The sequence below is a fragment of the Chiloscyllium plagiosum genome, unplaced genomic scaffold, assembly GCF_037043375.1.
Source record: "Chiloscyllium plagiosum isolate Xiang-an unplaced genomic scaffold, Cpla_swu_hap1 HiC_scaffold_14, whole genome shotgun sequence".
Classification (NCBI taxonomy): Eukaryota; Metazoa; Chordata; class Chondrichthyes; order Orectolobiformes; family Hemiscylliidae; genus Chiloscyllium; species Chiloscyllium plagiosum.
The window spans coordinates 42,822,547-42,843,773 of NW_028270152.1; the positions used below are offsets into that span (position 1 = coordinate 42,822,547).

The 21,227-nt window shown below is 40.4% G+C and overlaps 1 protein-coding gene across 11 annotated transcripts in view; it reads right to left on the reverse strand.

Moving 5' to 3' along the window:
- Nucleotides 1-21,227, reverse strand: part of fhit (fragile histidine triad diadenosine triphosphatase) — a 1,333,995-nt gene that overhangs the window by 1,095,770 nt on the left and 216,998 nt on the right. The window lies entirely within an intron of this gene.

A 21,227-nucleotide genomic window follows, 5' to 3' on the forward strand; every position in this document is an offset into this window, starting at 1 on the left:
CATTAAGTGTATAAGTCCTGCTAAGATTTGCTTTCCCAAAATGCAGCACATCACATCTAAATTAAATGCCACCTCCCACTCCTCAGCCCATTGGCCCATCTGATCAAGATCCCAAGGTAATCTGAGGTAACCTTCTTCACTGTCCACTACACCTCCAATTTGGTGTCTTCTGCAAACTTACGAAATATACCTCTGATGCTCACATCCAAATCATTTATATAAATGACGAAAAGCATTGGACCCAGCACCGATTCTTGTGGCACTCCACTGGTCCCAGGCCTCCAGCCTTAAAAACAACCCTCCACCATCACCCTTGAAGGTCGAACACATTCTAGCCAGTTTTGTATCTAAATGGCTAGTGCTCCCTGTATTCCATGAGATCTAACCTTGCTAACCAGTCTCCCATTGGAACCTTTTCTAACACCTTACTGGAGTCCATATAGGTCACGTCCACCATCCTGCCCTCATCAATCCTCTTTGTTACTTCCTCAAAAAAACTCCATCAACTTTGTGAGACATGATTTCCCACACACAAAGTCATGTTGACTATCCCAAATCAGTCCTTGCCTTTCCAAATACATGTACATCCTGTCCCTCAGGATTCCATCCAACAACTTCCCCACCACCGATGTCAGGCTCACTGGTCTATAGTTCCCTGGCTTGTCCTTACCACCGCTCTTAAATAGTGGCACCATGTTAGACAACCTCCAGTCTTCTGGCACGTCACCTGTGACTATCAACGATACAAATATCTCAGCAAGAGGCCCAGCAATCACTTCCCCAGGTTCCCACAGAAGTCCAGGGTACACCTGATCAAGTCATGGGGATTTATCCACTTTTATGCATTTCAAGACATCCAGCACTTCCTCCTCTGTAATATGGACATTTTTCAAGATGTCACCATCTATTTCCCTACATGCTATACTTTCCATGTACTTATCCACAGTAAACACCGATGCAAAATACTCATTTAGTATCTCCCACATCGCCTGTGGCTCCACACAAAGGCTACCTTGCTCATCTCTCTCTTTCTCTGTCTCTCTCCCTCTCTCCTGCACAGACCATGTGCTTCCTTTCTCTCCCTAGTTACTCTTTTGTCCTTAATGTATTTGTAAAAACCCTTTGGATTCTCCTTAACTCTATTTGCCAAAGCTATCTCATGTCCCCTTTTTGCCCTCCTGATTTCCCTCTTAAGTATACTCTTACTTTCTTTATACTCTTCTAAGGATTCACTGATCTATCCGTCTATACCTGACATATGCTTCCTTCTTCTTCTTGACAGAACCCTCAATTTCTATAGCCTTCCAGCATTGCCTTTACCTACCAGACTTTCCTTTCACTGTAACAGGAATATACTGTCTCTGGACTCTCGTATCTCATTTCTGAAAGCTTCTCATTTTACAGCTGTCCCTTTACCTGCGAACATCTGCGCCCAACCAGCTTTTGAAAGTTCTTACCTAATTCCATCGAAATTGGCCTTTCTCCAAATTAGAACTTCAACTTTTAGATCTGGTCTGTCCTTTTCCATCACTATTTTAAATCTAATAGAATTATGGTCACTGGCCCCAAAGTGTACCCCCATTTACACCTCAGTCCCCTGCCCTACCTTATTTCCCAAGAGTAGGTCAGGTTTTGCATCTTCTCTAGTAGGTACACACACATTGAATCAGGAAATTTTCTTGTACACATTTAACAAATTCCTCTCCATCTAAACCCTTAACACTATGGCAGTCCCAGTCTATGTTTGGAAAGTTAAAATCCCCTACCATATCCACCCTAATATTCTTACAGATAACGGAGATCTCCTGACAAATTTGTTTCTCGATTTCCCGCTGACCATTAGGGGGTCTATAATACAATCCCAATAAGATGATCATCCCTTTCTTATTTCTCAGGTCCATCCAAATAACTTCCCTGTATGTATTTCCCGCAATATCCTTCCTCAGTACAGCTGTAATGCTCTCCCTTATGAAAAACACCACTCCCCCTCCACTCTTGCCTCCCTTTCTGTCCTTCCTGTATCATTTGTGTCCTGGAACATTAAGCTGCCAGTCCTGTACATACCCGAGCCTCATTTCTGTCATTGCTATGATATCCCAGTCCCATTTTCTGAACCATGTCCTGAGTTCATTTGCCTTCCCTGTTAGGCTTCTTGCCTGCCTTGACTGTTTGACCCACTTCTTTTCTCAACTGTATCAGTCTCAGACTGATCTCTTTCCTCACTAACTTGCAAATCTCCATTCCAGTATATTAGTCCCCTTGCAATTTAGGTGCAATGCATCCTTCTTGTACAGGTCACTTCTAACTCAGAAGAGATTCCAATGATCCAAAAATGTGAATCCTTCTCCCATACACCACCTCCTCATGCATTCATCTGCTCTATCCTTGTATTCCTTCCCCAACTCACTCGTAATAATTATAATAATCCAGATATTACTATTCTCAAAGACCTCCTTTTTAAATTACTGCCTAACTCTTTATATTCTTCCTTCAAAATCTCATTCTTTTCCCCTCCTATGTCATTGTTTCCAATGTGTACAATAGCCTCCTGCTGGCCCCTCTCCTCCTTGAGAACATTCTGCATCCTCTCTGAGACACCTTGCCTCCTGGCACTGGGGAGGGGTGGGGGGGGGGGGCAACACACCATTCTGATTTTTTAGTGTTGGCCACAGAATTGTCTGTCTGTGCCTCAGACTACACAATCTCCGACACAATCAATCTCTTGGAACCTGACGCATCCCTCATTGCATTGGCAGTTCGTGCTACATTCCTCTGAGAATCCATCACCCCCTACATTTTCAAAAACAGCATACTTGTTTGAAATAGGGATAGCCACAGAAGACTCCTGTACTACCTGCCTACCTCTCTTCCCTTTTCTGGAGTTAGCCCATCTATGTGACTTTATCTGCAACCTTTCTCCCTTCCTATAACTGTCTTCCATCACACCCCCTTGCACTTGTAAATTCCTCATTGCCTCTAACTGTCGCTCCAACCTATCCATTTGATATGATAGGATTCGCAGCCAAAGTGATTTATGGCAGATATAATCGTCAGTAACATGTAAACTCTCCCTCAAGTCCCACATCCGACAAGAAGCGCATATCCCTCTACTGGGGCCATTTTTGCCTCTTCCAATCTGCAGACCCAGAACATAGCACCGTCTTATTCTTCTACAAAACAGTCCTCTAGGCTAACGTAATTCTTATGGCTTATAATTTTTAGTTTAATCAGAGACATATCTCACTAAAACATATAATCAAGAAAGAACCCATTCTACACGCTACTGCAGACTGACTGTAAGGCCACACTTAAAATAATTTACTTGTCTGTTTCTGTTCTGTGACCTCTTCCAAACAGGTTCCTCCAAAATCAGCTGTGAATTTCACTGTTTGTTAATTTTCCCAGACGCACTCCGATATCCAGTGACACATGAATTCAACAGCAAAGGCAGTAACTGCGCAAGTTCATTGCTGTGTCAGGGAGCAGTGTGGGTTTCTTTCTCTCTCTCTCTCTCTGTCTCTCCCTCCCTCTCTCCTGCACAGACCATGTGCTTCCTTTGTCTGTTCTTCTCCCTTTTAAAAGTGCCATTGTTTTGACTTTTTTTTCTGCAAAGTTCCAAAACAATGCAACAGCACATAAAACAGTAATTGCTTCTCCTGGAATTCGAGGAAATGACTTCCAACCTTAAAAATACCTCAAGAAAGGAGCAGCCTGCTACAGTCAGAATTTTTTCCCATCCTCCATAAGCAAAATAAAGCAGACCAAGCCGTGGTGAGTATAAAATAAGATCTAAATGGAAATTTACATTAAATAAGCTGAATGAAAAGCATTGTATCTGAATATCATCAGATTTGCAAAAGGTTAAAGATTTGAATGCACACTAGGAGGTAAACTGCTGTTATTTAAGTGTCAACACAGATGTGACGACAAGGTGACAAGGTGAGGGGCTAAATATCCAAAGTTATTCTAGATTTAGGAGGGATAAATAAAATGGAAAAGGAAGTGGCATAGCACCACTAATAAAGGTGAACATAAAGTATTATTCAAAGAAGGTCTTCAATGAAAGGATTGAGATGTAGAATCAGTATAGCTAAAGTAAAGGGAAGCAAAGATTGGTAGCAGCTGTTTATAGAATTATCGTGCTAATTTTGGGCATGCTAAAAACCAGGAAATTAGTGATGCATGTACTGTGTATCACACAGTAAAATATATGTAACATCAATTTGCATATAGATTGGGTTAACCAAATCAGTATTAATGTCATGAAGGATGAATTCCTGGACTGTATTCAAGATGGATTTCTGGACCAGTGTGTTTTGGACCGAACCAGAAATTAGACTATTTTAGATTTGGTGTTATTTTATGAGAAAGGGATATTTAAAAACCTTGCTTTGAAAGAGACGTTTGGAAAGTAGTTAACACAACATGATAGAATTTTACATGAAATTTGTGACACAGTTCATTCTGAGCAGAAGAAACTGAGCATATGGGAGGCAGATTGACTCGGGTGGATTGGGAAAATACACTCAAATAATTGACAGTAGATAGGCAATGGTTGGTACTTAAATTCTACAAGATCAAGAAAGATATATATTCTTCCAAGACAAAATATACAAAGGGAAAAGTGACTCAATCATGGACTACAAAATAACTAAAAGAATGAATGAATGATTTTATTCTCACATGTACTTTAGTGAGAAAAACAGCAAAATACGGTGAAAAATGTTTTTCACTGTCACCACAATTCAGTGCCATTTTGAATAGTTTTAAGAACAAAGAAAAGTCTATCAGTCCTAAGCCAGCTCATCATCAACAATGTCAGAAAAATTGGTAAACCTGAGGACTGGGAGCAATTCAGGACACAACAAATGAAGGCCAAGAAACTGATAAAGAAAGGGTGGAGAAAATATGAATGCTAGTGAGGAACATAAAGACAGACTGTTCTATTGATATTTGAAAGGAAAAGTATCAGCAAGGATAAATGTGGGCCTGTTACAGCTGTAGGCAGGAGTATCATCAATAACATGGAAATGGCAGAGAAACTAAATTTACTTTGCATCTGCCTTTTCATGGACGATTTCTCAAGAACAATTTGGGAAAGGTAATAAATGCTGACCTGATTCCATATGTGAATTTTTTTAAAAATGAATTTAGTTTGCATCTGATTTTATATTGTGTAGGGTCTTGTTGCACCTGAAGAAACCAATTCTGACAAGCAGTCTCAACATGGTACTCAATGTGTTTACCACGGACGCATTTGAAAGATCCTTTATCTGACTGAAAATCTCAAATTTGGAGAAGTACTTGTTGACTAACATAGAGTCATCTCCACTTACAGCAAATTACAATAATTTTGGACCAAGAAACTGATAGAATCATATGATACTATAGAATACAGTCAGAGTCAGGTAAATTTATTTTGAGGAATACAGATATGGTAGAGCAGCTAAAAGATTACTTTGTCTTTTTACACTAAAGAAGGTATCAGAAATCTCCCAGAATTAGAGATCCAAGTGGCTAAGGAGAATGAGAAGTTAAAGGAAATTAGCATTACTAAGAAGTTTGTCTCAGAGAAACTTATGGAGCTAAAAGTTCATAAATCTCCATGACAATTCAGGAGTGTTGAAGGAGATGGCTACAGATATATTCAAAAAGTTGTTTATTATTTTCTAACTTCTACAGATTCTGGAATGATTCCTGCAGATTGAAAGGTTGCAAACGTCACCTCACTACTTAAGGCAAAAATAAGAGAGAAAACAGGGAACTGCTGATCTGTTCGCCTAAAGTCAGTAGCACAGGAAGTGCGAGAAAATATTACAAAGGATGGGACACTTGGTTGATAATGATCTGATTGGGAGTAGTCAGCAAGCATTTGTGAATGGGAAATCATGTTTGACAAACTTTGTTTTGATAATGGATAGCAAAGAAGTCATATTGGACTCAAAACATGATCTGTTTCTTTCTCCACAGACGCTGCCAGACCTGCTGAGTTTCTCCAGCATTTTCTGTGTTGGTGAATATCCATGTTTGGCATCTAGCTTGGAGAAGAATCTAGCACCTGTGAATTTGGGATTCAATCCCTCCAGTGTTGAAATATTGGATGGGCACCTTCTTTTTGGGTTTGGATTGAAATCTCAGGACAAGGCATACATTGTTCTTTAGTGTAGATGTAATTGAACGACACCTGTCTGAGAGTTATGACCATGCAAATGACTGTTAATTGTCTCATAAAAGACTTAACAAGGCACTCTGTTAGTAATAAATATTGGATTTGGCAGCAAAGTTCACGTCCATAGATTAAACGTTTTAGAAATGGTTTCACAAGACATTCAGTATTATAGCAATCAGAAGGTTGTGCCATAAAGGGTGAGGCTTATTAAATACACTTTATGCATAACTCTCAGTATTATTGGGGGTGGTTGGGGGGGGGGTGGTTGATTCTGTCAGACATTGACCTGTACTAAGAAATCCTGACCTGCAACCACAACAAGCAAATTACCCAACCTCCAACGTAACTTGAGGGCTTCCACTAATCAGTGGAAGGAAGTCCTGTCATCAGGAGCCCATCACTCCTAACAGTGCCAGATAAAGGGAAAGTATCCCAGAGCCCCAGGGGGATCTGGAGGAGTGGAGGGCATGGTACAGGCAGGCAGATGGCGTAAAAGGGGCAGGTAACAGCTTGAAGAGGGCGTTTCCTAATGCACACAAGGCTACCCTGAAGGAATGTGCCCTTGGTTCTCACTTTTTCATAAGGGCCATTGAAAATAGCCTGCCTATTCCCACCTGACTGTCTGTGCAAGTCATATTTTAGCAAAAGCTGTCTTATTCAAGCCAATAAACTTTCTCAAGCGCCTAAATGACTTGAGTATAGTGGGTGGGCTGTCAATTTCAACCTAACTTCATGTGTTCTGGTGCAAGTATGAAGATGTGGGTTAGCCAGCCAACCTATTCCCAAACTCAGCCTTGCCAAAAATAGATCCAGTAGACACATATAAAATCCAGACACATCTGAGATTTGGTTAATCGAGGAAAAACAAACAGTAAGAATAAATATGTCACTTTCAGGATTACAATATGTAATTACTGAGTTGCCTCAGCTATTTACTATTTATGTCCATGATTTTGATGAGACAACCATAAATCCTCTGTATCTGTGAAATCATGAATCAGAAATTTGCCTGTCTGAATAAAAAAAAGTAACAACATTCGTGGCAAAACCCGCTCTGCACTCACAAATTTCATCATTTGCAGGGTTTCTCAGGAACAGAACCCTTGTGGATATGGAGGAATGATTGTATCCAGTAATTGCCAAACAACAAAACAAGGTGGGAATATAAGCTGTAAGGTGGATACAAGGAAGCTGAAAGTGAATACAAATCTGTTTAACAATTGGGCAAAAAGGTGACAGATGGTATATTATAGGAGGGTTCGGATATTATTGATTTTTGTTCGAAATAATAGAGAAATCAAATAGAACATAGAACAGTACAGCATTCTTCGGCCCATGATGTTGTGCCGAGCATTTACCTTAATCAAAGATCAACCTCACCTACACACCCCTCAATTTACTGCCGCCCATGTGCTTATCCAGCAGTCGCTTAAACGGCCCTAATGTCCCTGACACTTCTATCATCACTGGCAGTGCATTCCATGCACCCACCACTTTCTGCGTAACGAACCTACCTCTGACATTTCCCCTTTACCTTCCTCCAAAGGCCTTAAAATTATGACCCCTCATGACAGCCATTTCTGCCCTGGGGAAAATCTCTGGCTATCTATCTATGCCGTTCATTACCTTGTACACCTCTATCAAGTTACCTCTCTTCCTTCTTCTCTCCAGTGTGAAAAGCCCTAGCTCGCTCAACCTCTCTTCATAAGACAAGCTCTCCAATCCAAGCAGCATCCTGGTAAAATCTCCACTGCACCCTTTCTAAAGCATCTATATCCTTCCTATAATGAGGCAACCAGAACTGAACACATCGTTCTAAATGTGGTCTAACCAGGGTTTTATAGAACTGCAGCAAAATGTCCCTTGTTAACGAAAGCCAAAACACCATGCGTCTTCTTAACAACCCTATCAACTTGGGTGGCAACTTTGAGGGATCCATGCACATGGGCCCCCAGATCCTGCTGTTCCTACACACTGCCAGGAATCCTGCCTTTAACCCTGTAATCGGCATTTAAATTAAACTTTCCAAAATGAATCACTTCATATTTATCCAGGTTGAACTCCATCTGCCACTTCTCAGCCCAGCTCTGCATCTGTCAATGTCTTGTTGTAGCCTGCAATAGCCCTCGACACTATCTGCAACTCCACCAACATTTGTGTTATCAGCAAACTTACTAACCCATCCTTCCATTTCTTCATCCAAGTCATTTATAAAAACTCCAAAAAGTAGCGGCCCAAAAACAGGACGCTGACCTCTAGGCGGAATACTTTCCATCCACTACCACTCGCTGTCTTCTTTCAGCCAGCCAATACTTTCTGAAATGTGATATACTAATAAGTCTAGGTATGCAGGGGATATGGAAATCCTTGCACACAAGGAAACTGACATGCAAGTACAGAAAAGTAAATGATGTTAACTTATTTTGCAAGGAAGTTGGAGCAGAAGGGTGAGGAAATCTTGCTGCAATAAATTATGGTTTTTCTGAGACCACACCACGAATATGATGTACAATTTTGTTTCCCTTAGGTAAAAAAATTGAAAGTGTGGAATAAGCAGTTCACTAACCTTATGTTGGTTAACTGTCTTTTGAGTAGTAGCAGTCTGGTCCTACATTCTCTGGAGATTAGGAAAATGAGAATGATCTCACTGCAATATATAACAGTTTTAGAGGATTGACAAGGTAAATGTTGAGAGGCTACTTTCCCTGGCTGGAGAGTCAAGAATGAGGCACTGATTTTTGACAATGAGTAATAAAATCCAGGAAAGACAATCCACAAACAGTCACACCCTCCACCTATAATGGTCAGTCAGTGATATATACACCAACAAAATGCACTTGAGAAATTCAACAAAGTTCTTTGACAGCACCTTCCAACCCACAGCCATAAGACCACAAGTCACAGGAGCAAAAATCAGGTAATTCAGCACATCCAGCCTCTCCCCCATTCAATCATGGCTGAGATATTTCTCAACCCCATTCTCCTCTTTCTCCCAGTAACCCTTGATCCCCTTAATGCTCAAAAATCTATCTATCTCAGTCTTAAATGACCTGGCCTCCATAGCCTTTAGTAGCAATGAATTCCATAGATTCACCACTCTCTGGCTGAAGAAGTTTTTCCTTATCTTCATTCTAAAAAGATCTTCCTTTTATTCTAAGGCTATGCCCTCGGGTCCTTCTGTCCAGGCCATTCAGTATTCTGTAAATTTCAATTATATCCCACCTCATCCTTCTAAACTCCATCGAATATAGACTCAGAGTCCTCAAATGTTCATATGTTAAGCAGTTCATTCCTGGGACAATACGCGTACACCCTCTCTGGACATTCTCCAGGGCCAGTACATCGTTCCAGAGATATGGGGCCCAAAACTGCACAAAATACTCCATATGTCTGACCAGACCCTTAAATAGCCTCAGAAGTACTTCCTTGCTTTTATATTCAAGGCCTCTCAAAATAAATGCCATTATTGCATTTGCCTTCCTCGCTACTGATTCAACCTGCAAGTTTACCTTAAGAGAAACCTGGACTAGGACTCCTAAGTCCCTTTGCACTTCAGGCTTCTGAACATTCTTGCCATTCAGAAAATACTCCATGCCGCTATTCTTCCTACCAAAGTGCATGACCTCATACTTTCCCACATTGTACTCCATCTGCCACTTCTTTGTCCATTCTCCTAACCTATCCAAATCCTTCTGTCATGTCCTCACTGCTACCTGTCCATCTCCCTATCGTTGTACCGTAACTTAGCCAGAATGGCGGTACGGTGGCTCAGCAGTTAGCACTGCTGCCTCACAGCGCCAGGGACCCAGGTTCAATTCCCACCTCGGGCAACTGTCTGTGTGGAGTTTGCACATTCTCCCTGTGTCTGCGTAGGTTTCCTCTGGGTGTTCCAGTTTCCTCCCACAGTCCAAAGATGTGCACGTTAGGTGAATTGGCCATGCTAAATTGTCCATAGTGTTAGGTATAGGGGAATGGGTCTGGGTGGGTTGCTCTTTGGAGGGTCGGTGTGGACTTGTTGGGCTGAAGGGCCTGTTTCCACACTGTATGGAATCTAATCTAATCTCAAAAATGCCCTCAGTTCCTTCTTCTAGATCATTAATACATAAAGTGAAAAGTTGTTGTCCCAACACTGAGCCTTGCGGAACACCACTTGTCACCAGATGCCATCCTAATACCCTTTTATCCTCACTCCCTGCTTTCTGCCATACAGCCAAACTTCCATCCATGCTAGCATCTGCCTCTAATACCATGGGCCCTTATCTTACTCATTGGCTTCCTATGTGGCAGGTCGTCAAACGCCTTCTTGAAGTCCAAATAGATAATATCCATCAGCTCCTCTTGGTCAACCCTGCTTGTTACTTCTTCAAAGAATTCTAGCAAATCTTTCAGGCATGACCTCATCTTGATGGAACCATGGTGACTTGCCCTGTTTTACCAAACACTTTCCAAGTATTCAGAAATCTCATCCTTCACAAAGGATTCCAGGATGTTACCCACGACTGAGGTTAGGCTAATCGTTCTGTAATTTTCCATCTTTTGCCATACTTCCTTTTCAAACAGGGTTGTCAGGATTCTCCCTGATTATAGCGATTCCTGAAAGATCACCACTAATGCCTCCAACTACCTCTTCAGTTATCTTCCCTAGAATTCTGGGGTTTAGTCCATCTGAGTCTAAAGATGTGCAGGGTCAGGTGAATTGGCCATACTAAATTGCCCGTAGTGTTAGATAAGGGGTCGGTGTGGACTTGTTGGGCCGAAGGGCCTGTTTCCACACTGTAATGTAATCTAATGTAATCTAATCTAATCTAATCTAAAAAAAATCTAATGATTCAATTGATTTATCACCTTTAGGTCATTCAGTTTTTCAAAACCATCTCCTTAGTCATGGCTATCATACTCAGCTCTGCCCCTTCACTCTGTTGAATTTTTGGGATATTACTTGTGTTTTCCACTGTGAAGACTGCCGTGAAGTAATTATTCTGTTCGTCAGCCATTTCCTTGTTCCCCACTACTGTCAGTTCCAACTGGAAGGAAAAGGGCAGCAGATATTACCGCTTCCTCAATGTCGTTCGGTCAAAATCTTGGAACTCCTTCATGACATTGTGGGTCTACCTAGTGAAAGGGATTGTAATGATTCAACAAGGCAGATCACAACCACCTCCTCAAGGCCTGCCAGAAATAGGCAAAGAATGAAGTCCATGTCCGATGAAAAATGCAAAAAGGTAAATGGACATGCTACACTGCACCTACATATTGTCATTTTATTAGGGAAGAAAATCCGGCCTGTTATCCACTATTTGAAGTTTCAGAAAATGATCCATTATATTGTGACTGTCTTGCCCTGCTATTTTTGGAGTTGAAGAGTTAACATCGTACAGCTTCCTTTCAAAAAAATTAGCACAGAAGCTAAAGCAACTACAAAGCACTGAAATTCTCTTCAAGAACTAAATTTATTCAGAAACCTCATTTCAAAACGTCACACTTCATTGCACAAATGTCAAGCTTTTTCTTCTTTTCACCCCCTCCTTTTTACCATAGTCTCAGCTCTACCTTGACAATTTTTTGATAACTGTACCGGAGCAACTCTCAAAGTGTCTGTAATGATATTAAACAGCTGTCAAGTTGCTTGTGTCAAAAATGATCAAAAGTAATGCCACCTACTTTCCTTTTTTCCAGGCAAGAATGTAAATTAATTTTCTTCCTCACTTTTGACAACTACTTTCGACACAAAAATTGCTGTATGGCATATAAAAGCCTGCAAAAACTACTTTTTTTACTCCATGTAATTACTACTCAGTACCAAAGCTGAAAGCTGCAGTTTCAAGTGGACAACTCCATTTTGAAATAATTTTTGCTTCTCCCAATGTGAATCCACTGACTACAATTTGCAGTGTATGCTCAAACAAAGTCTCTAGTATACACCTCCGGATATGATTAGATTTAAAAGCCAGTAATGAAACAAAGATTTGTTTTATTTTGCATTATTACAGATCAACATCAAAGTAAAATAAATCCCTTCATGTCTTTTCTTTATTTACAACTGCCATGCTGAAAATAAACAAATGTGTCACTCACTCACTCTATGTCTTTAACATTCAGCAATGTAGATCTATTTTGCATTTGGAAAGTATAGCGATTATAACGAGGTCAGCCAGTTGGACATCACAGAATGAGTTCCCTGATTGCAGCTGTTAACCTGTTCCACTCAGGGAGTCCTTGCTGACAGTTATAACCAGGAGTGATAGAGGTTCTGTTCAGCCTGAGAGCTGGCTCTGAGGAAGCTAGACCAGTGTCAAGTACTATGCACATGTAAATAAAGTGACTTGGTGATGGAATACAGGCCTTTTTTGGAATTATTTCAGAAAGAAAATAAGTTTGTAATGCTCAAAGTAACAGCATGCATCCTAAAGTATGTTGGGAAACCTTTTCAAAAGGGATATGAACATGAAAACATAAGAAATAGGAGCAGGAGTAGGCCATCTGGCCCTGAAGCCTACTCTGCCATTCAATAAGATCATGGCTGATCTTTTTGTGGACTCAGCTCCACTTTCCTGCCCACTCACCATAACCCTTAATCCCTTCACTGTTCACAAATTGATCTTTGCCATAAAAACATTCAACAAAGTAGCCACAACCTCTTCACTGGGCAGGGAATTCCACAGATTAGCAACCTTATGGATAAAGAAGTTACTCCTCAGCTCAGTCCTGAATCTGCTCCAGTGGAAACAACCTCCCTGTTTCTATCTCATCTATTCCCTTCATAATTTTGTATGTTTCGATAAGAAAACCCCTCATTCATCTAAATTCCAATGAGTATAGACCCAGTCTATTCAACTCTGGAATCAACCTAGTTAATCTCCTCTGCACCCCTTCCAGTGTCAGTACATTCTTTCTCAAGTAAGGAGACCAAAACTGTACACAATACTCCAGGTGTAGCCTCACCAGCACCCTATATAAATGCACCATAACTGACTTGTTGTTAAACTCCATCCCTCTACAGATGAAGGACAATATTCAATTTGCTTCCTTAATTACTCGCTGCACCTGCAAATCAATATACTTTAAAATATATACTTTAAAGGAACTACTTTAATGGACCAAGATGACAGCCAATCTATTAAATCACATGATATGATTAACTCAGTAAAACAGCAATGCATGAGATAGCTAAACCTAATTATCCAAATTAGTAAGTAGTTCACATTTACCACATTACTTCAATGTTAAACTCAACAAGACTAAATTTCAACTTTAGATATGATATAATTTCATTACACTCAGACTGTTAATGCCTCCTTTTTAATATTTAACAAAAATGCACAATGAGTAACAGTCCCTCTTAGACATTCCCCTACACAATACATACACCTTTTTACGATTGATATCTTGCATTACAAGCCACCTTTCTCTTCCACACAACATGACCAGCTGTTTCAGGAATATATTCCTAGTGTTGCATATCTTAATGATGTTTGTAACCATGGTGATAAATATATTTTTGGTGACTTGTAAGAAAATTCTTATTGATCCGGGACCACTTCATAAGAATTACTCACACCATCTGCTTCAATACTTTAATGGATACATTACTCCAGTATTAATTTAGTATGTGCATACAACACTGCAAAGTCACCTGGGGGTTTTGAGAAAATATAGTTGACCACAGCAAATTATTTGATTTTATCAGGATAAAAATCAAAAAGTCAGACACACTGATTTAAAAAAAAAGTGTTTTATGTCAACTGAATTGACTAAATAATGTAATAAATATCTCACAATACATGTTTATATCTTTGCAGGGTCTCAGAACTTCACTAAATTGCATACTTTATTTAAGAAATTATATGCCACTCAATAAGACTATTTCACAATTGTACTTCAAAGTTAATTTCAAACAATGTCTTGTTGTCAAGTTCATGTTAATTCAGTCAGGATATCATCAGGGAAGCACGAGCTTGATGAAACATCCATCCCAATCATGAACTAGTTAACACCCCAGAAAGAACTGTTTCTAAAAGTAGGCAACTGATACCATAAACACTTAAGGAACACAGGAAACTGAAGAGATTGAATTATGCCTTTACTCGTTAGCTGTCAATTTTATAAAATGTTACAGGATTTGTCATACTTTATAATACTACAGCTAAATTAAGAAACTCAAATGGCTGGAAGAAAAGGCATACCTATGTGGCAAATACAGGACCATTCTTTGTAGATTTAAATTGCTCGAATGCAGATCTCAGGGGACAATTTTGATCAGGAACGATATTTGTTTGTGATTAAGAAACAACTGAGACTCTGTTGTGTGCATCACCTTGATTGGAAAGATGCCAGGGAAAGCTTGTGATCTGTGTGACATGTAAAATGTGGGAGATTTTGCATCCATAAGACATCGATATCTGCATGAAGTTCCAGAAGATAGCAGTCCTTGAACAATATGTGGCTGATTTGGAACAGCAATTCTCCTGACTACGTACCAAACAAGAAGGAGAGAGCTTTCTGGAACAGTCATACCAGAGAGTGATCACTCCACAGGAATGACTGCAGAGATGGCTGATGAGTGGGTGGCCATTTGATGAAAGGAAAGGAGACATCAGGTCCAGGAAACTCAGGATTCCTTTCGCTGTCTAACAGGTATGAAATTTTAGATGCCTATTCAGTGAACAGCACAATTCAGTTGGAGATGGCTGACTTGAGGCAAATCCACAGTACTATAGTGCCTGAGCCTACTCTGGGAAAAGAGAGAGGTTGGTAGGCAGATTGGAAAGGTAGTAGTTGTGGTTGACTCAATAATTCAAGGGATCAATAGTCTAGTTTGTAGCCAAGATCATGATTCCCACATGGTCTATTGCCTCCCAGGTGCAAGGGTTTGGGACATAATGGAATGGCTGGATAAAGTTCTGGACAGGGACTGTAAACCACCAGTGGTTATGGTTCATGTGAGATGCAATGACATAGGGTGAGATAGCTTGGAGATCTTGACATATCAGTTTCAGGAGTTAAGGGGTAGGTTGAAACACAGGACCATCACAATAGTAATCTCAGAAATACTACCTATGCCACAAGCTTCACTATAGATAGTTCTATAACACTGTAGATTGCGTTCCAGCGAAACTTCACTTAATAGAAATAATAGTGCCTATGGGAAAGTAGGGTTAGGGCAGACCAGCAATAAATATCACTCACGATTGCTCAAAAATCACCCAAAAGTTTAATGCTAAGTATAGCACAGCCTGAATGAAGGTTGGAATCATATTTATTAATGAAACAAAAGTAAAGTTAACACAGTACATTTAAAAAGTGTAAGAAAGCTCCTCTCTGTACAATAACTCTCACAGAAAGCTGCTCTGTCAGCAGTTGACATTGGCGCATTTGCAGTAGGGCACAAAAACTGGTGCTAATGTTGTGAATGTACAGAACAGCATGGAGACTTCAGCGCAGACATCAGTGCAGAAGCAGAATGGCACAGACATTGGCACATGTGCAGAACGAAGCTCATGGACCGATTCCTGCTGGCAATCTCGTTATTGCGAATGGAGGTAAGCATTCTCAAAAATAGCGTTCCCTAATCCTTCAGCGATGTTATAGCCAAATTGCGCTGCTGAAATGCATATTATACCAGAACTACCTGTATTTAGCAAAGGAAGGTTGGGAAGGTACGTGTGTACCTTGAGGGATGGTGAACAAGAGTGGGGTTTATATGTTTTGGATGCTGGAATCACTTTGTGTAAAAGAGAAAGCTGTTCAGAAAATATGAGCTTCACCGGAGTAGAAATGGAACTAATCACCTGTCAGAGTAAATAGTGAAGCAGAGTGGATTAAAACCTGATGGTGTGGGTTCACTAATCAGCCTAGTTTTGGAAATATCAGAGAAGGCAAAGGAGAAGATAGGGAATTGGGAAAAAGAAGTGAGGGAAGGTTGAGTGTTAACAGTGAAATTAATGCTTGCCTTCCAATGTGCAAGTAAGATATAAGGACACAGTTAAATTGTATGTACATAAATGCATGGAATATAGTGAACAAAATTGGGAAATAGAAACAAAATTGTTCTGGGGAAAATTACATTATTTGCATTGACAGGAACACGGCTCAAGTCAAAATAGGCCTGGATATTTCGCACCTCAGGTCATTAGGCTTTTAGTAGAAACAGAGTGGGTAAAAAAAAAGAGGTATATCATTCTTGGTCAAAGATAGTATTATTGCCCTTGAATAACATGTAGTTTCTGAATTAGAATGAATATGGTTGGAGGTGAGAAACAGGAAAGAAACAGTGCCCTTCTTATGTATTTATTATGGGCCTCTAAAATAGTGGCAAGTAGAAGAAAACATTTGTAGGCAGATTAAAGAAATCTGCAGGACAAATTGGGTTGTGATAGTTGGTGATTTCAATTGCCTGACAGGAGACTGGGAAAAAAAAATAGAGTATGGGGCATGAAAGGGAAGAAATTCCTGAGAAGTGTGCAGGAGAACATACATTTCCAGTCCTGACAGGGACAGAGCGGTGCTGGGTCTGGTCCTAGGAAATGAGGCAGTTCAAGTGGAGAATGTCAGAGTAGGGCTGCTTTTGGGAAATAGTGATTATAATGCAATAAGGTACAATATTAAGTTGGAAAAGGATAAAAATAAAAGATTAAAATTCCAGACTGGAAATGGACAGATTTTAGGGGTCTAAAAGTTGAACTGGAGTAGGTTGATTGAAAATATATTTTAGTAGCTAAAACAATGGATTAAAATGGGAGAATTTCAAAAAAAGAGCTGACTAAGAATCAAGCAACCTATATATCCACAAGAAATAAATATGGGGTTTCCAAAGCTAAAGCACTCTGGATAACTAAAGATATTGATGAGGAAATAGAAGATATATGATGTATACCAGAATGATAATACCTATAGAAATCAGGAAGAGTACCTCAAATGCATGATTTGGAGGTGCCGGTGCTGGACTGGGGTGAACAAAGTTTAAAAATCACACAACACCAGGTTATAGTCCAACAGGTTTACTTGGAAGCAGTAGAGAGGCTAAGGCTGAATAAGGAAGGCTTAAAGGAGGCATGAGGAAAGAATGGCAGCTGTGCTAAAACAAATAGTAAAATGTTCTTTAAACATCTTATTAACAAAAGATCAGTGAAGGGTAGAGTTAAGGAACAAGTAGAGTAAGCTCTTACTGAAGCAAAAAGTATGGCAAAGGTACTAACGGAGTACTTTGCTTCAGTCTTTACCAAATTAGATAATATTGATAATGACCCAGTTGAAAGTGCGGGTGTTGAGCAACTAAGCAGTATAGTGATAGATAAAGAGAAGGTGCTAAATAAGGCTAGCAGCATTCCAGGTGCAGAAGTCACCAGGCCCGGATGAGATGCATCCTAGATTGCTGAGAGAGATAAAGGAGGAAATTACACAGCTGTTGTCAGAAATTTTCCAGGCATCTCTGAACACACAATTAGTCCCAGGGGGTTGGAGAATTGCAAACCTGATAAAGAAAGGAGCAAAGGTTAACCTAGGAAACTGAAGATCAGTCAGTTTGATGTCACTAGTCGCAAAACTAATGGAGGTCATAATATGTGACAAGGCAAATATATACAGGGAACAAGAAGTTAGTATTTCACAGTCAATATGCTTTGTCGAGGATAGGTCATGTCCTTAAGACTTTTGACGAGGTGACAAAAACAGTGGATGATTGCTGTCAATGTTTTATATTTGGATTTTCAGAGGGCATTGAAATGGTGCCACATGGCAGGTTGGTTAAGTTTTTCTCATTTACATAGCTAATTTGGAGTTGGGTGTTGAGGGTGAAATCTCTAAGTTTGTAGATGATACTAGGCTAAGGAGAATAGTGAATTGTGAGGATGACACTATGTGATTTCAAAGAGACTTTGTCAAGTTCGTTAAATGGGCAGCCACCTGGCAGATGAATTCCAATGCAGAGAAATGTAAGCTAATGCATTTTGGTAGAACAAACAGGAAGAGACAAAACGGGAGTACTGGAGCAGAGAAACCTTAGGATTCATGGGTTAATAATTAGGGGCACTGAGTATAAAAGCAAGGAAGTGGTGGTACATCTCAACAAAGCATTAGTCAGAAAATATTTGGAGTACCTGGTAGTCTTATTTAAGGAAGGATCTTAAAGCCATGGAGAACACACAAAGGAGATTTATTAGAATGATACCAGAAATGAGGGATTTTAGATACAAGGGAAGATTAGAGAAATTGGCCCTATTCTCCTTGAAGCAGAGAAGATTAAGAGGTGACCTTACTGAAGTGCTCAAAATTCTGAAGAATTCTGACAGGGTAAAGAAGGTTATGGTTTCCATAGTTGTTATGTCAGTAATGAGAGGTCACAATTTCAGCATTGTCAGCAAGAGAACCAGGAGTAAGATGAGGGAAATCTTCTTTACTCAGAGAGTTGTTAGGATTTGGAATGTACTGCCTGGGAGAGTGGTAGAGACAGATTCCATAGGAACTTTCAAAAGTCAGCTGGATATATATTTGGAAATCATGAATTTAGAGGGCTATAGAGATACAAATGGAGAGTGGAACGAGCTGGGTAGCTCTTTCACGAGCCAGTACAGACACAATGGATTGAATAACCTCCTTCTGTATTGTAAATTCTTTGATATGATCATTTTTTTCTACGAGTTAGCTCCTGGACCTTGCATCCAGAAACAAATCACTATACTCATTTTACAGTGACAGTGCATGCCAACTTCAATTGTGATATTCCATATAACTTTTGTTGAGTATGAAAGTGCCAGGATCTTGAATTAAGCTCACAATGTCAAATGAATTTTACACCCCAAAGCTAGATGCAGTACAATCTCCCTCTATGCTCGGTACTAGCTAGGTGCTGGCAAATTGAATTCCAACATTTGAACAATACTTTTTACAAGAGCATTGTCATCTATTTTCACAGTCTTCCTTAAATGCCAAAGAGAACATCAACTGAATTATCCAGAATCCTAAACATCAGAAAAAGAATCTTGATAACATTTGACATGTTTGTAGTACTCTGACTTCATAAAATGAGCCAAAGAAGATTTTAATTTTTAATATGCTAACACATTTTTAACATGAGTTAAGAACATGGTCATCCAGACTGCACATAGGCAGAGAAGCTTAAATTTCTCATGGGCAAATATCCATCTTTTGAACCAAATGAAAGGTTCTTTCTTGTGCACCCACCTGGAGTCCTACGCCTTCACTCACACATTTGCCACCCTATAAACTAGTTGGGAGAATGAAGGTCCCTCACTCTCAGGCAATTGGTAACTGATTAAGAGATTGGAAATCAAAAGAGGTAACCTTCACCTGCTACCGATAACCCTGCACCCCCTCTACTCTCAATTCCTCCCTAATGAAACCTCCATGCCATATAACTCATGGCCTAGGTCATTCCATGATCCTAAAAATCCGGTGGGTGTTAATCCTGCAGCAGCCACAATCTCCCCAGTGATTCTGTTGAGCCTCTGGATCACTGACACGTCTTGCTACATGGGTATCATGCTGCTGAGTTCTTGTTTCTGGGGTAGGACTGCCAGTAGTCTCACTACAGCCTGATTGGCTTGTGGTGTGGTGAATCTTAACAAAAAGGCTCTTTCTTCTGCCAACCAGCAGGCAAAACAACCAATGTCTCAAGTCAATTTTGCCATTGGTGTTGCAGGCAAATCTCTCAAATACACTGCTTCAGACTAGGCAACTGTGATATTACACGGGATACACTTTTAAAGGAAATTCAAGTCATCCTGTATCATTCCTGATAGACAGGAGGGTATGTAAGGCAAAAGTTTCAAGATACTGTGCTTCATGAATAATCATACTTACAAAGTGATGTGGTGGGGTTTGCGTTTGAGTTTGATTTATTGTTATCACATGCATGTGATATAATTAAAAGTGTTACTTTGCATGTTATACAGGCAGATGGTACCATACAAAGTATATCAGGATAGCAGAACAGAATGCACAATACAATGTTACAAGTGCAGAGGTGCTGCAGAGAGAGAGAAAGAGATCAACATTAACATTTGAGAGGTCAGTTGAAAAGTCTGATAACAACAGGGAAGAAGCTGTTCTTGAATCTGATCATATGTGTATTCAAACTTTTATATCTTCTGCCTGACAGAAGAGAGTGGAAGAGAGTATAACTGGTGTGGAAGGGGTTTTTGATTATATTGGTTGTTTTCTTGGGACAGCAGGAAACATAGGTGGAGTCAATGGATGAAAGGCTGGTTTGCATGATCGACTGGACTGTGTTTACGATTCTCTGTACTTTCTTGTGGTCTTGGGAAGAACATGTAAGAGACCACGCTGTGAAGCATCCAGATAGGATGCTTCCTATGGTGCAACAAAAACATTTGTAAGAATCTTTATGGACATGCTGAATTTCCTTAGCCTTTGTTGAGGAAGCAGAGAAGTTATTGTGCTTTGTTCTGTCACGTCGACATGGGTGGACCAGGACAGATTGTTGGTGATTGTCACTCCCACGAACATGACACTCTCGACCATCTCCACCTCAGACAGGGGCATGCCCTCCACTCCAATTCCGGAAATCAATGACCAACTCTATCATTTTGCTGACATTGATGGAGAGATTGAAAATGTGTTGCTGGAAAAGCGCAGCAGGTCAGGCAGCATCCAAGGAACAGGTGAATCGACTTTTTGGGCATAAGCCCTTCTTCAAGAATGAGGAAAGTGTATCCAGCAGGCTAAGATAAAAGGTAGGGAGGAGGGACTTGGGGGAGGGGCATTGGAAATGCGATAGGTGGAAGGAGGTCAAGGTGAGGGTGATAGGCCGGAGTGGGGTGGGGACGGAGAGGTCAGGAAGAAGATTGCAGGTTAGGAAGGCGATGCTGAGTTCGAGGGATTTGACTGACCCCTCCACTGACACCTTCCTTCGACTGACTGAACTGGTCCTCACCCTGAACAACTTCTCTTTCCAATCCTCCCACTTCCTCCAAACCAAAGGAGTAGCCATGGGCACCCGCATGGGCCCCAGCTATGCCTGCCTCTTCATAGGATATGTGGAACAGTCCATCTTCCGCAGCTACACTGGCACCACCCCCAC